The sequence below is a fragment of the Macrobrachium rosenbergii genome, chromosome 54 (assembly GCF_040412425.1).
Source record: "Macrobrachium rosenbergii isolate ZJJX-2024 chromosome 54, ASM4041242v1, whole genome shotgun sequence".
In the NCBI taxonomy this organism is placed as follows: Eukaryota; Metazoa; Arthropoda; class Malacostraca; order Decapoda; family Palaemonidae; genus Macrobrachium; species Macrobrachium rosenbergii.
In genome coordinates, this window is record NC_089794.1 from 14,450,103 (window position 1) to 14,465,102 (window position 15,000).

A 15,000-nucleotide genomic window follows, 5' to 3' on the forward strand; every position below is an offset into this window, starting at 1 on the left:
TCTCTCTCTCTCTCTCTCTCTCTCTCTCTCTCTCTCTCTCTCTCTCCCAAGCGCGCGTGACTCCCACAACTCAAGCGCGATTAATACGAGGGATCACAGAGGCTAGGATCTTCTTAGAAAAAGGATTCCCGGCGTTCAAAAGGGACTCTACGAAGGATTTCGAGACCTTTAGCTGTTATCTGATACAGAGAGGGGGGAATCGGTCTGATTGTCCTATGCTCTCATTAATGTTTACACGAGTGGATTTACGGATACATTTCATACATTCACGTCACGTCGTTTGATAAGGCGAGTAAATTGGTCTGATGCATATTCAGTATTCAATACGTGTCTGGAGACACCTGATGAATATAAGTGGTTTCATGGATTATATATATATATATATATATATATATATATATATATATATATATATAATATATATATATATATATATATATATATATATATATATATATATATATATATATATATATAAAATATATATATAATATATATATAATAGTATATATAATTCTATATATATATATATATATATATATATATATATATATATATATATATATATATATATATATATATATATATATATAGAGAGAGAGAGAGAGAGAGAGAGAGAGAGAGAGAGAGAAATGTAACCTGTGCAGAAAGCTTCCACAGCATAAGCAACTTCATACCTCACACAGGGGTCTCATCAGCAGCACGTTGAACCCTCCACATATTGTGCATTGCGCACTGTTCGCTTCTATCTTATATGTACTCTCTGGCTTTCTGGATATTCAGGCTCTTTATTCATCCGTTTCCTTTTATAGCGTTCCTGCTTTCTTTCTACATGACCAGACCGTCTCAAAATATTGTGATTGATGATTTCAGCAATGCTAACCTTTGACTACTACTATTTATCTCCATATTTCTCATCCTTTCACTTTTTATTATGCTGAATATACTACCCAACAGTTCAACACAGCAACTTGAACCTATTTTCTTTCACTCACATTCAACATCCATACTTCACTTACATAAAGGAGAGTTGGCTCAACAATTCTTCATACAGTCCCATAATAGCTCTCTCTTCAATCTGTTTGTTGCCTAGGCTCCACTTCCTTCTAGCCTCACCTACTCTATTGCTCATTTCTTCTCTTATACTACCATCATTTGTTATATTTACTCCCAAATACCCATTAGTCCAGAATTATCAGGTTCAAGATAGGTCCATAAGGAAAAGAATAGATAAAACTGGATTTTTATGGAAAAGTTCTTTGGACCTAACTGAGTCATAATAACCAGTTTCCCAAAGTTCTGCTTTCTCTGTGAGCGCTAAAAAATTGAAGATGGTCCTCAATGCAAGTAATGAAAATTTAGTGTGTGCATATACAGATATAAATACAAAATTGCCATGTAATATATGCTTATGTTAACCCTTTCATGTGGCCAGTCAATATCCGGCATATAATTTATTATTCAAACCAGTTTAAAAAGCATTTTATTTTTTAAATGGATTATTTTCAATTTATAATTGCAGACCTTCGTAAATTAATTGACTTCTCTCTCTCTCTCTCTCTCTCTCTCTCTCTCTCTCTCTCTCTAATCCCAGATATATAATATTACTGATTCAATATTCTCAAAATAAATTGATATTTAATCTCCTTTAATAAAAAAAAAGCAGCAACGGAAACATCTGAATATTTGCTCTCTCTCTCTCTCTCTCTCTCTCTCTCTCTCTCTCTCTCTCTCTCTCTCTCTAATCCCAGATATATAATATTACTGATTCAATATTCTCAAAATAAATTGATATTTAATCTCCTTTAATTAAAAAAAAAGTAGCAACGGAAACATCTGAATATTTGATCTCTCTCTCTCTCTCTCTCTCTCTCTCTCTCTCTCTCTCTCTCTCTCTCTCTCTCTCTCCTCCCGGGCATGGCTTGTTTATTCGGAGAATTCCTGTTGCAGAAGCAACAATATTTGCCTGATTAATGAGTAGTGAGTTAGTGGGGAACAACACCTCATGCAGTGGCCTTAATGAGAACAATTAAAACGTCAAATGACTTGTTTTATTTGTTTTCATTGCTTCCATTGTCTTACACATTGTCTTATTTGCTCTAATAGCTTTTGTTTGTTTGCTTTGTTTATGACTTCCAACACGTAGCTGGTTTCTTTGTCACTGGTGTATGGTCAGCGCATGAACGGGTAACCACTACCAGTGGATGGCACATGAGCTCCCGTCTCTATCTATGGGAGCATGGGCTCTGGGCTAGCAACCTCATCCCACAACCCAGTGACTGCAAACTTGGCAGAAACTTTAAGAGTCTGATGCCATCTACTCTGGGTCACAACAAGGCATGAGGAACCATTCCTCATGAATTTGGGAGAAATCTTAGGAGTTAAACGTCATTTACAATGAGTCACAATGAGGCATGATTAAGCGCGAGCCACCCATTTCCTTATGGCCAGTGTTTAGAAAATTTGTATCAAGCCTTAGGAGTCCGATGGAAGGGGCAATGGGTCACAGCGTGGTCCGAGAATCCACTAGAGAGGGCTATTGGCAAGAGAATCCACAAGAGCGGGCTGCTGGCAAGAGAATCCACTAGAGCTGGTTACTGGCAAGAGAATCCACTAGAGCGGGTTACTGGCAAGAGAATCCACTAGAGAGGGCTACTGGCAAGAGAATCCACTAGAGAGGGCTACTGGCAAGAGAATCCACTAGAGAGGGCTACTGGCAAGAGAATCCACTAGAGCGGGTTACTGGCAAGAGAATCCACTAGAGAGGGCTACTGGCAAGAGAATCCACTAGAGAGGGCTACTGGCAAGAGAATCCACTAGAGCAGGTTACTGGCAAGAGAATCCACTAGAGAGGGCTACTGGCAAGAGAATCCACTAGAGCGGGCTGCTGGCAAGAGAATCCACTAGAGCGGGTTACTGGCAAGAGAATCCACTAGAGCAGGTTACTGGCAAGAGAATCCACTAGAGTGGGTTACTGGCAAGAGAATCCACTAGAGTGGGCTACTGGCAAGAGAATCCACTACAGCGGGTTACTGGCAAGAGAATCCACTACAGCGGGTTACTGGCAAGACAATCCACTAGAGCGGGTTACTAGCAAGACAATCCACTAGAGCAGGTTACTGGCAAGAGAATCCACTAGAGTGGGTTACTGGCAAGAGAATCCACTAGAGAGGGCTACTGGCAAGAGAATCCACTAAAGAGGGCTACTGGCAAGGGAATCCACTAGAGCGGGTTACTGGCAAGAGAATCCACTAGAGCGGGTTACTGACAAGAGAATCCACTAGAGTGGGCTACTGGCAAGAGAATCCACTAGAGTGGGTTACTAGCAAGAGAATCCACTAGAGCGGGCTACTGGTAAGAGAATCCACTAGAGCGATTTACTGGCAAGAGAATCCACTAGAGCGGGTTACTGGCAAGGGAATCTACTAGAGAGGGCTACTGGCAAGAGAATCCACTGGAGAGGGCTACTGGCAAGAGAATCCACTACAGCAGGTTACTGGCAAGAGAATCCACTAGAGCAGGTTACTGGCAAGAGAATCCACTAGAGCGGGTTACTGGCAAGAGAATCCACTAGAGCGGGTTACTGGCAAGAGAATCCACTACAGCGGGTTACTGGCAAGAGAATCCACTACAGCAGGCTACTGGCAAGAGAATCCACTAGAGTGGGTTACTGGCAAGAGAATCCACTAGAGCGGGCTACTGGCAAGAGAATCCACTACAGCAGGTTACTGGCAAGAGAATCCGCTAGAGCGGGTTACTGGCAAGAGAATCCACTAGAGAGGGCTACTGGCAAGAGAATCCACTAGAGAGGGCTACTGGCAAGAGAATCCACTAGAGAGGGCTACTGGGCAAGAGAATCCACTAGAGAGAATCGGGTTACTGGCAAGAGAATCCACTAGAGCGGGTTACTGGCAAGAGAATCCACTAGAGAGGGCTACTGGCAAGAGAATCCACTAGAGCGGGCTACTGGCAAGAGAATCCACTAGAGCTCGTTACTGGCAAGAGAATCTACTGGCAAGAGAATCCACTGGAGCTGGCTACTGGCAAGAGAATCCACTAGAGTAGCCAACAAAGTGAGTAAGCTTCAACTGTTTATTAGATAAAGCTTTTTTATTTTTACCAAGGTCTAATAATGTCAGAATTCTGAGAGTTTTGTCTAAAATATTAGAAGGAAAAAAATTATTTTATTTAGGCAACTATGTAGATTCCGTAATAATAATAATAATAATAATAATAATAATAATAATAATAATAATAATAATAATAATAATAATAATAATAATAATAAAATAACAACGTGACTATGACACCCCCTAATAAAACAAAAATAGCAATAATAACAAAATAGGGAACAACTAAAACTAAAAATCCCATTTAACAACGTCAAAGCCAAACAACGCCAGTCACAAAAATGCATTCACAAATTAACAACGGATAAAGTAAAAATACCCACAGCAAAATCACAGCCACCACACAGAAAAAAAAAAAAAAAACACCCAACACAGCAACAGAAAATCAAAACTTGTTCACTGTAAAAATTCAGTTTTAATCTTAAACAATCTCGAATTATTCTGCGAACTTTTCCCAAGGGTAAATCTAAGTCAAACTCATAATTTAGTTCAAATGAACATAATTACAATACACTGGCTCCATCGAACATTTTAACACACTGGCTCCAATGAACATGTCTTTAATACATTGGCCATAAAGATTATCTCAGTCCGCTTACCTTCTCTCAAATTATAGGGACAGTTCAGTGGCGAATTTGGGAAGGAACGTTTTTCTGCATATACTCCTGAGGTTTCCTTTACCCACCATGCACACACCCAGGATATAAGGTTGTTTTGCAACTGAATTCTCATGTGGGCATAGATGCCGACCAACAAGGACCTACTTCAGGTACTGAAGAAGGCAATTGCAATGACCTTCAGAGATCGTTGAGGATACGGAACTGTCCGTCACGATATCTTTACCTGACAGGTAATGCAGCCATGACATAAAAACCTTTGAACTGCTCTTTCAACTATTTACAGCAGAACTTGCGTGCGTTTTCTGCCCAGTCCTCCTCTCTGCTCAAAGCGTTTGAAGCTGTAACTATTCTCGGTGAAAATCTTGACTTACATCTTACTTTCGTGAAACATCTCATGAAAGTGTCAGCAAAAGACGCACGAAAGTTAGGCATTGTATGTAAGGTCTCATATATTTATTACAGTGATGAATCAGTGCAACCTGTTTCAGGTCAAAAATCCTACCTCCACTAGAGTACTGTTCTCCGGTGTGGATATCTGCTTCTGTCGGAGATTTACCTCTTTTACGCAGAGTGGTTCGTGGTGGTAGGTTTCTGTTTCCTAACATTAGCAGTTATGACTTGGACCATCGACGGACGATCTCTTGTTTGTCAATTTTCCATAAGTTATATTTTAACAGAGATCTTTCACATTCACTGTGGATCACTGACCCTCTCCTCCCGAAGAGAGCGACCAGATTCCAGATTTCCAGGAGCAGTATACAGTAAATGTGCCACGCTGTCTAACTTCTCAGTTCCAGAGGTCCTTTATTCCTCACACCTTTGGTATGTGGAAGTCTCTCTGACGATGTTGTGCAGTTGGAACTTAAAAACTTCAAGCGAAGATGCAATACAATGCTACACTACAACAATTTTCCTTGTATTATAATAATTTACTTATATTTTTATCTATTTATTTATTAATCTGTTAATTTTCTTTCTTTTCTAACAACTAATCTTTTTCTGTATTTCCTACCAACTTCTATTATTTCTTTCAAATGAACACCATGTTCCTTGAAAGCTTGAATTTCAAGTCAACTGCCCTGTGGACTTGTTCTATATGAATAGGGTTCATGTTCTGAATAATAATAATAATAATAATAATAATAATAATAATAATAATAATAATAATAATAATAATAATAATAATAATAATAATAATACAGTGTTCATCTTTAAAGCGTTTTCCTTCTCCTTAATTTACTCTCGGACTATTGTCATACTTCATTTTATAGTTTAAGAAGCATGTTAAAAAAATATATATATATATATATATATATATATATATATATATATATATATATATATATATATATATATATATATATATATACATATACATATATACATATACGAAATACTGTGGATCTTTTAACTGCAGCAAAAATCTTTATATTACCCAAAAAACTGAAACAGCTTTGGAATCCATTCAAAGCTTGAGAGTATTTCTGGAAAATCCGAGTTTGAAACTAAACCACTTTCAATAAAATATCAAGCCCTAAAAGTGGGAACAGTATAACCAGCATTTCTCCTGTAAAAAGCACTGTCTGATGCCCTACAGAAACTACAAATTTCTTTTAGTCTTAGGATGAACTGAACAGAGTATAGAATTTGGGTCAAAGGCCAAGCACTGGGACCTATGAGGTCACTCAGCGCTGAAACGGAAATTGACAGTAAAAGGTCTGAAAGGTGTAACAGGAGGAAAACCTCGTAGTTGCACTATGAATCAGTTGTTAGGAGAAGGTGGAAAGTAAGATGAAAGAAAGAGAATATGAAAGGAGGTACAGTAAAAGGAACGAAAGGGGTTGCAGCTAGGGGACGAAGGCACGTTGCAAAGAACCTTAAGTAATGCCTACAGTGCCCCGCATGAGATGCACTGACGGCACTACCCCCCTACGGAGGTCTTTGGATAAAATGCAGAAGTAACTTCAGTTTTTGAAAATATTTGAGAATAAGGATTGTTATCAGTATTCCAGATCCACACCACATCCGAAGGCAAGCAAGGTTAAGAACCATTTCGAAATTCTCTCTCTCTCTCTCTCTCTCTCTCTCTCTCTCTCTCTCTCTCTCTCTCTCTCTCTCTGTGTTAATCTCATGTGTTAGTTAACTTTTTTACTTATTTATTTAATTTTGTAATGAATGACGAAGTGACAAATCAGGTTTATCCCCAAAGAATCTGGATAAGTTTAAAGTCTCTCTCTCTCTCTCTCTCTCTCTCTCTCTCTCTCTCTCTCTCTCTCTCTCTCTCTCTCTTTCTCTCTCTCTCTCTCTCCCGGATGGCCAGGACAAGCCCCTTCCTTTTAACAAAGACTTACACTGGAAATCCTCCTTGTCCTTCACGATTCAGTATCTTCCAATTCACAGACCGTGAACGACAGATTTGCCACGAGAGAGAGAGAGAGAGAGAGAGAGAGAGAGAGAGAGAGAGAGAGAGAGAGAGAGAGAGAGAGAGAGTTCTTCGAAATCGTTCTTGATTTTGCATCCTTCTACTTCCCTTGTGGCAGTGTGTGTGTGTGTGTGTGTGTGTGTGTGTGTGTGAGAGAGAGAGAGAGAGAGAGAGAGAGAGAGAGAGAGAGAGAGGAAAGTCATAGGACGAATATCTGATGAAAGGTTCCACTCCAGTGGAGTGAAATTGCCTCATCGAGGCACTCCCACTGTGGCTTTTTGCTTTATCCTTCCTCTGTTTCTTACCTCACATTTTATTTTCTAAAATGAAAAATATCAAACTTGGATATTCTCTAGTCCTCCTCAATAATAATAATAATAATAATAATAATAATAATAATAATAATAATAATAATAATAATAATAATAATAATAATAATAATGATGATGATAATAATAATAATAATAATAATAATAATAATAATAATAATAATAATAATAATAATAATAATATTATTATTATTATTATTATTATTATTATTATTATTATTATTATTATTATTAAACAGGATTAGAAAATATCTGTTTGGTATTTTTCATTTTAGAAAATAACATGTGAGGTAATAATAATAATAATAATAATAATAATAATAATAATAATAATAATAATAATAATAATAATATTATTATTATTATTATTATTATTATTATTATTATTATTATTATTATTATTATTATTATTATTATACCTTTTCCTTTTTAAGATGCAGAGGCCACTCCTAAGTCTCTCCTCTACCCTACATGGTTGACTAACCACCAAGTTCATAATCAAATGCCTAGGCCAACAGAGACAATATATCTGGATATATGAAAAGAAATGATAAATTGAAGAAAATAAATAAACAGTCAAAGAAATAAAGACAACTAAATGATATATTTTTTATCAGGGTCCAATACACTCCCCATCGATTCCTGCTTCACGAAGTCAAGATGAAGATAAATATTGTTAACATATTCATAATAAAAAAAAAAAACATTTTTACTTCTCGATTTATTATTATTATTATTATTATTATTATTATTATTATTATTATTATTATTATTATTATTATTGTCATCTTCTAACAAGTTTCACATCTCTGATTTATTATTATTATTATTATTATTATTATTATTATTATTATTATTATTATTATTATTATTATTATTATTATTATTATTTATAACTCCTGATCGTATTAAGAATAATTATATGAGGAGAGGAAAGCACAATTATATTACTTTTATATTTTGCATTCTGTCAAAAAAATATGGTTTTGTCATAATATTATGTTTTGGTGGGAAAATTATTTTTAAATTTATTATTATTATTATTATTATTATTATTATTATTATTATTATTATTATTATTATTATTATTATTATTATTATTATTATTATTATTATTATTATTATTATTATTATTATTATTATTATTATTATTATTATCCATGATCACAGTTCAAAAATGTTATGAGCGAATTAATAAAAAAAAATCTAGAAAAATGACAAACATTAAAAAATTAGAAAAAAAATCAACGAAAGAAAAATACCCCAAAAATAATTATTTTCTCAACATTTCCAGAGTCAGCTAAGTAAAAAAATTAACAACCAAAAATAATAAATAACTGACGGTTCCAGACACCTCATCTTGATGATAAGACGATACCCTAATTCAGTCAAACACGGAATGAAAAGAAAAAAATATTACAATTGAAATTCATCATAAAAATATGACAATCAATCATTCATAGCATCATGACTAATTACCTTACTTTGACTTACTTTGTTCTTTGTTTGTATGTATGTATGTAGTATATATATACGGTACTGTGTACTATATATATATATATATATATATATATATATATATATATATATATATATATATATATATATATATATATATATATGCATATATATATATATATATATATATATATATATATATATATATACATATATATATATATATATATATATATATATATATATATATATAATGATATATACATATACAGTACATATAAGATTGAATTTGTCATTTTCTAGATTATCTTGATTTAGTCTTTATATATGTTATTTTCTTCATTGATTTCTCTTTATTCTTGAGAAGGCTTGGCCAATTATAGTTTATTTATATGAATGCTGTCTCTGCATGAATAATAATAATAATAATAATAATAATAATAATAATAATAATAATAATAATAATAATAATAATAATAATAATAATAAATGCACACAAAAATAAATAAATTATTAAATATCTGAATATATACATATAATTTAATTAATTAATACATAAATAAATGAATGAATACCCACATACACAAAGAAATAGATAAATAAATATATATACAAAAACACATAAATTAATTCATCAATTTATTCATTTCATAATTAATTGATCAATATATATATATATATATATATATATATATATATATATATATATATATATATATGTGTGTGTGTGTGTGTGTGTGTGTGTGTGTGTGTGTGTGTGTGTGTGTGTGTGTGTGTGTGTGTGTAAGTTCCAGCATAACTCTGAAACTCATCGCTCAGTTTCAACCAAACTTGGTATAAATATGACGTACCATCTAGAAATTTGCACTGTTGGGGTGTCAAGGGCTTCCCTGAAACAGGGCTGGTTATACCCGTAGACTTAGTAACTTTACGAATTTATCATACCTAATTCCTTTATATATATGACTTACTATCTGGAAAAGAATACTGTGGGGGTAAGACATCAATGGCACCAAACGGGGTGGGGATTGGGAAGGGGGTGGCAGAGAGTGTGAGAGGGAGAGGAAGTGAGAGAGAGAGTAGAGGGGTGTTAGGGAGAAGAAAGAAGAGAGAGAGAGAGAGAGAGAGAGAGAGAGAGAGAGAGAGAGAGAGAGAGAGAGAGGGTGTTATGGAGAAGAAAGATGGAAAGAGACAAAGAAGGTTGGAGAGAGAGAGAGAGAGAGAGAGAGAGAGAGAGAGAGAGAGAGAGAGAGAGAGAGAGAAAGAAGAAGAAAGGGGGAAAAAGTGAGAGAGAGAGAGAGAGAGAGAGAGAGAGAGAGAGAGAGAGAGAGAGAGAGAGAGAGAGAGAAAGTTTATCGGTTATCATTCACAGTTATACCAGGCAGCGTCAGGTTGGTCAGCAAGTTGGTTAATAATGATATGCCATTCCCGTATTCGGGTCAAATGTTACTCCTTCATGTCTTATCCCATTCAGAACTGCGACAGATACGCAAATTATGTCATTACCCCGTACACCATATTATTCATAACTCAGAAAATGAAGTCCCTCATTGGCTGCGTCGGTAGAGTTCTCGGCTAGCACTCTGCTAGGCCCGAGTTCGAGTCTCTGGCCGACCAATGAAGAATTAGAGGAATTTATTTCTGGTGATAGAAATTCATTTCTCGGTATAATGTGATTCGGATTCCACAATAAGCTGTAGGTCCTGTTGCTAGGTAACCAATTTGATCTTAGCCACGTAAAATAAATCTAATCCTTCGGGCTAGCCCTAGGAGAGATGTTAATCAGCTCAGTGGTCTGGTTAAACTAAGGTATACTTAACTTTTTTTTCAGAAAATGAAAAGATTATATCATCCGCTGAAACTTAATTCATTGAACACCAATTAAAGGAGAGGAGACGCTTCAAGACCCGCCACAAAAAATACCCCGATGAATCATTCAAAAGGAAGGTTCTCCCTTTAGCCCAGACACCCGCAGTTATATTCGGCAAATCTTCACCATCAAAGTTTCATGGCGTCCCCTGGAAACGCGTGACCCCAAAACGCAATTAGCACCTGGCTTCATTATGGAGCTTTCAGGTAATCAGACTCGTGTCATTACCATTTACACGGGAATGGCCAGGTACCTGGAATCACCTTGAATGGGTTGGAATTTTCAGCCGGTTGGGATATTATACACGAGGATGTGAATAGGTTCGGCCGTGGCCATATTTGGATACTGGTATTTAAGGCTGGTTCAGTATCTGTTGGCACTCGAAGTGATGTGAAATTTCAAGCAATTGATGCATACATGCATGCATACATACACACACAAACACACGCACGTGTGTGTGTGTATATGTATGTATGTATGTGTGTGTGTATATGTGTATATATATATATATATATATATATATATATATATATATATATATATATATATATATATATATATATATATATATATATATATATATATATATATATATATATTTATAATTTATATAAAATATATTATTTATATATATATATATATATATATATATATATATATATATATATATATATAATTATATTTTATATAAATATATACTGTATAAATATATCTGAATATATATATATATATATATATATATATATATATATATATATATATATATATATATATATATATATATATATGAAATTTTTATCACACCGTAATTTATATACAATCATGAAGCTACAAAATGTCGCAATATCAAATTCACGCTACCTCGGGAGTATCCCGATAGGGAATTATCACCAAAGGAGAATTTATAAGTGATAAATGAATTGGTACTACCGGGTCGCAATCCCACGACACAGAACATATCCAGCAACTCCAGTCGACGTTCTACCACTGAGCATCGCGACCCGGCAGTACCAATCCATTTATCACTTATAAATTCCCCTTCGCTGATAATTCCCTATCGGGATACTCCGAGGTAGCGTGAATCTGATATTAAGCGACATTTGTAGCTTCATGATTATATATATATATATATATATATATATATATATATATATATATATATATATATATATATATATATATGTATATATATATATATATATATATATATATATATATATATATATATATATATATATACACACACAAATGCGTGCGTGTGTATGTATGTATGTATGTATGTATGTATGCATCAATTGCCTGAAATTTCACATCACATCATATTATAAGAGAGAGAGAGAGAGAGAGAGAGAGAGAGAGAGAGAGCAGTTATTTACTCAGTATGAGAAATTACTAGTTAATTGAACTGAATCTGTAGTTAGCTCATTGAACTACGATACGATATTAGTTACATATATATATATATATATATATATATATATATATATATATATATATATATATATGTATAATTATATTATATATATATATATATATATATATATATATATATATATAAAATATTTATATATATATGTATATGTATTCATAACACATATATATTCATATATATATATATACACACATACATACATACATATATATATATATATATATATATATATATATATATATATATATATAAAAATGAAATCAGCTGACTATACACATTCAATCAATTACCTAATAATTCATCAAAACAAATTGAACAACTGCACTTGAGTCTACAGCACCTCAAACCTCTCCATCACTCTCGCCCCCCCCCTCCCCCCTGGCCGCCACCGTCTCCTAAAACACAAACCCATCTTTAATCAACGCCACAGGTGTCATAATCCCTTCAGTTAAAAATCTCCTCCGATGAGCTGATATATACTTAAGATTTTTGGGAGGAGGAGGAGGAGGAGGAGGAGGAGGAGGAGGAGGAGGAGGAGGCTGTTAGCTGTTGGGATAGCCCCGCCATTAATGTTCATCTCCATATTCACCGATTTATTTTTCATCCGAGTGCCAATTGACGGCTGAAGAGCAATATAATAAGGATCGCGGCGAGGAGGAGGAGGAGGAGGAGGAGGAGGAGGAGGAGGAGGAGGAAAAAGAAGAGTAAAAAGAAGAGGAGGAGGAGAAGGAAAAAGGAGGAGGAGGAGGAGGAGGAGGAGGAGGAGGAGAAAAGAAGAGTAAAAAGAAGAGGAGGAGGAGAAGGAGGAGGACAAAGGAGAGGGGGAGGGGGAGGAAGAGGAGGAAAATAAGAGGAGGAGGAGGAGGAGAAGGAAAAAGAAGAGTAAAAAGAAGAGGAGCAGAAGAAGGAGGAAAAAGAAGAAGAGGAGGAGGAGAAGAAGGAGGAAAAAGAAGAAGAGGAGGAGGAGGAAAAGAAGAGGAGGAGGAGGAAAAAGAAGAAGAAGAAGAGGAGGAGGAGGAGGAGGAGGAGGAGGAGACCTACTTTATTCAAAATTCATCATTCATTATAATTATTCATCGTCGCGTGAGGTCGTCTGAGGAGTCTTCCCAGACAGTGATGGAATTCGGGTGAGAGGGAAATTCAACAGCGAATCAGAATATTACAAAAATTTCATTAGGGATTTTGTAAGCTTTACTTTTCTGTCTGTCAGTCCGCACCTTTTCTGTCCGCCCTCAGATCTTAAAAACTACTAAGGGTAGAGGGCTGCAAATTGGTAAGTTGATCCTCCACCCTCCAATCATCAAACACAGCAAATTGCAGCCCTCTAGCCTCAGTAGTCTTTATTTTATTTAAGGTTCAAATTAGCCATAATCGTGCTTCTGGCCACGCAACAACACAGGCCACCGTGGCCGGCTCAGAGTTTCATACAGCATTATACCGATACCACCTAAAGATGGATCTATCGCCGAACGGCGCATTTTTTTACTTGGTTTTATTTCATGGTCACTGTTAAGATTCATGTTTCATTAGTTGTTGCAACAACAACTTTTGGATCTTTCCTAGATAGTGACCCCCAAGGGTTTTCGGGGGTCGTTATCTGGGACTAATATTTCTTTATGATATTTACAGTCTTTTGTTTATGATTTTAGTGTAATCTCCAACGGCCTTGTACTAAACACGACGCAAAGGTGGATATATACCGTGTTACAACCCTTGGGGTTCACTATCTAGGAAAGATCCCAATTTTTCGAGCTTTAAACTTGAAACTCACCGCATTTGAAAGATCATTCTGACCATTCATTTGCCTAATACATCCGAACAGCCGTTCAAGGCCATCACTATTTAATCTGTCAGTTTGTAGTCGACATTATATGAGGCTTTCGGCATATCATAGATGGCAATCATTGCCTTTGATGATAAAATCAAACCTTCCTGAAACTTGAAGAGAATGTTCGTTTTGGAGCTTCTAATTCTCATACTGCTCTTCACTCCATACCTTATGTAATGTTCTCGTTTATTTATTAGTATCAATACTAAATGCAAAGAGTTTTTAAACTATGCTTTGTTTCTACAAGGCTTTCTCCATGAATAGTGACATCTCTCATAATAAGTAAATAAGAGAAAAATCAGCTTGCAGTAGGGGGCCGCTGTAAGCCCACCCAAGAAATTTTTGGAAATTTGTGCGCATTTAGAAGCATTTTGAAGCCATATAAGGGCTGTATTCAGTTAATAAAGCAGCAAACAGGTGTGCTACACTCAACCCCATATATATATATATATATATATATATATATATATATATATATATATATATATATATATATATATATATATATATATATATATATATATACATATATATATATATATATATATATATATATATATATATATATATATATATATATATATATATATATATATATATATATATATATATATATATATATATATAAATAAACGGACTGCAGGACTCTTGACTGACAACTGACTATCATATGCATGTTGTTTACAATGGTGAATGGAACGGTTCTCTATAGGACCATAGTTCAGTCATGGCGTGTTTACAAACTTAGCAGTTCTCGCTTAGTAAGAACCTTTCATTTCATGGACTGATTACAGAATGCTGGTTCAGCTACCCTTTTCGACTATTGGCTGGGAGCATTTTGCTCTGCTAAACCCATGAAAAAATAGCGAGATCTAGCCAAAATTAGGCAACACTGCTTCTACCTCACCCTG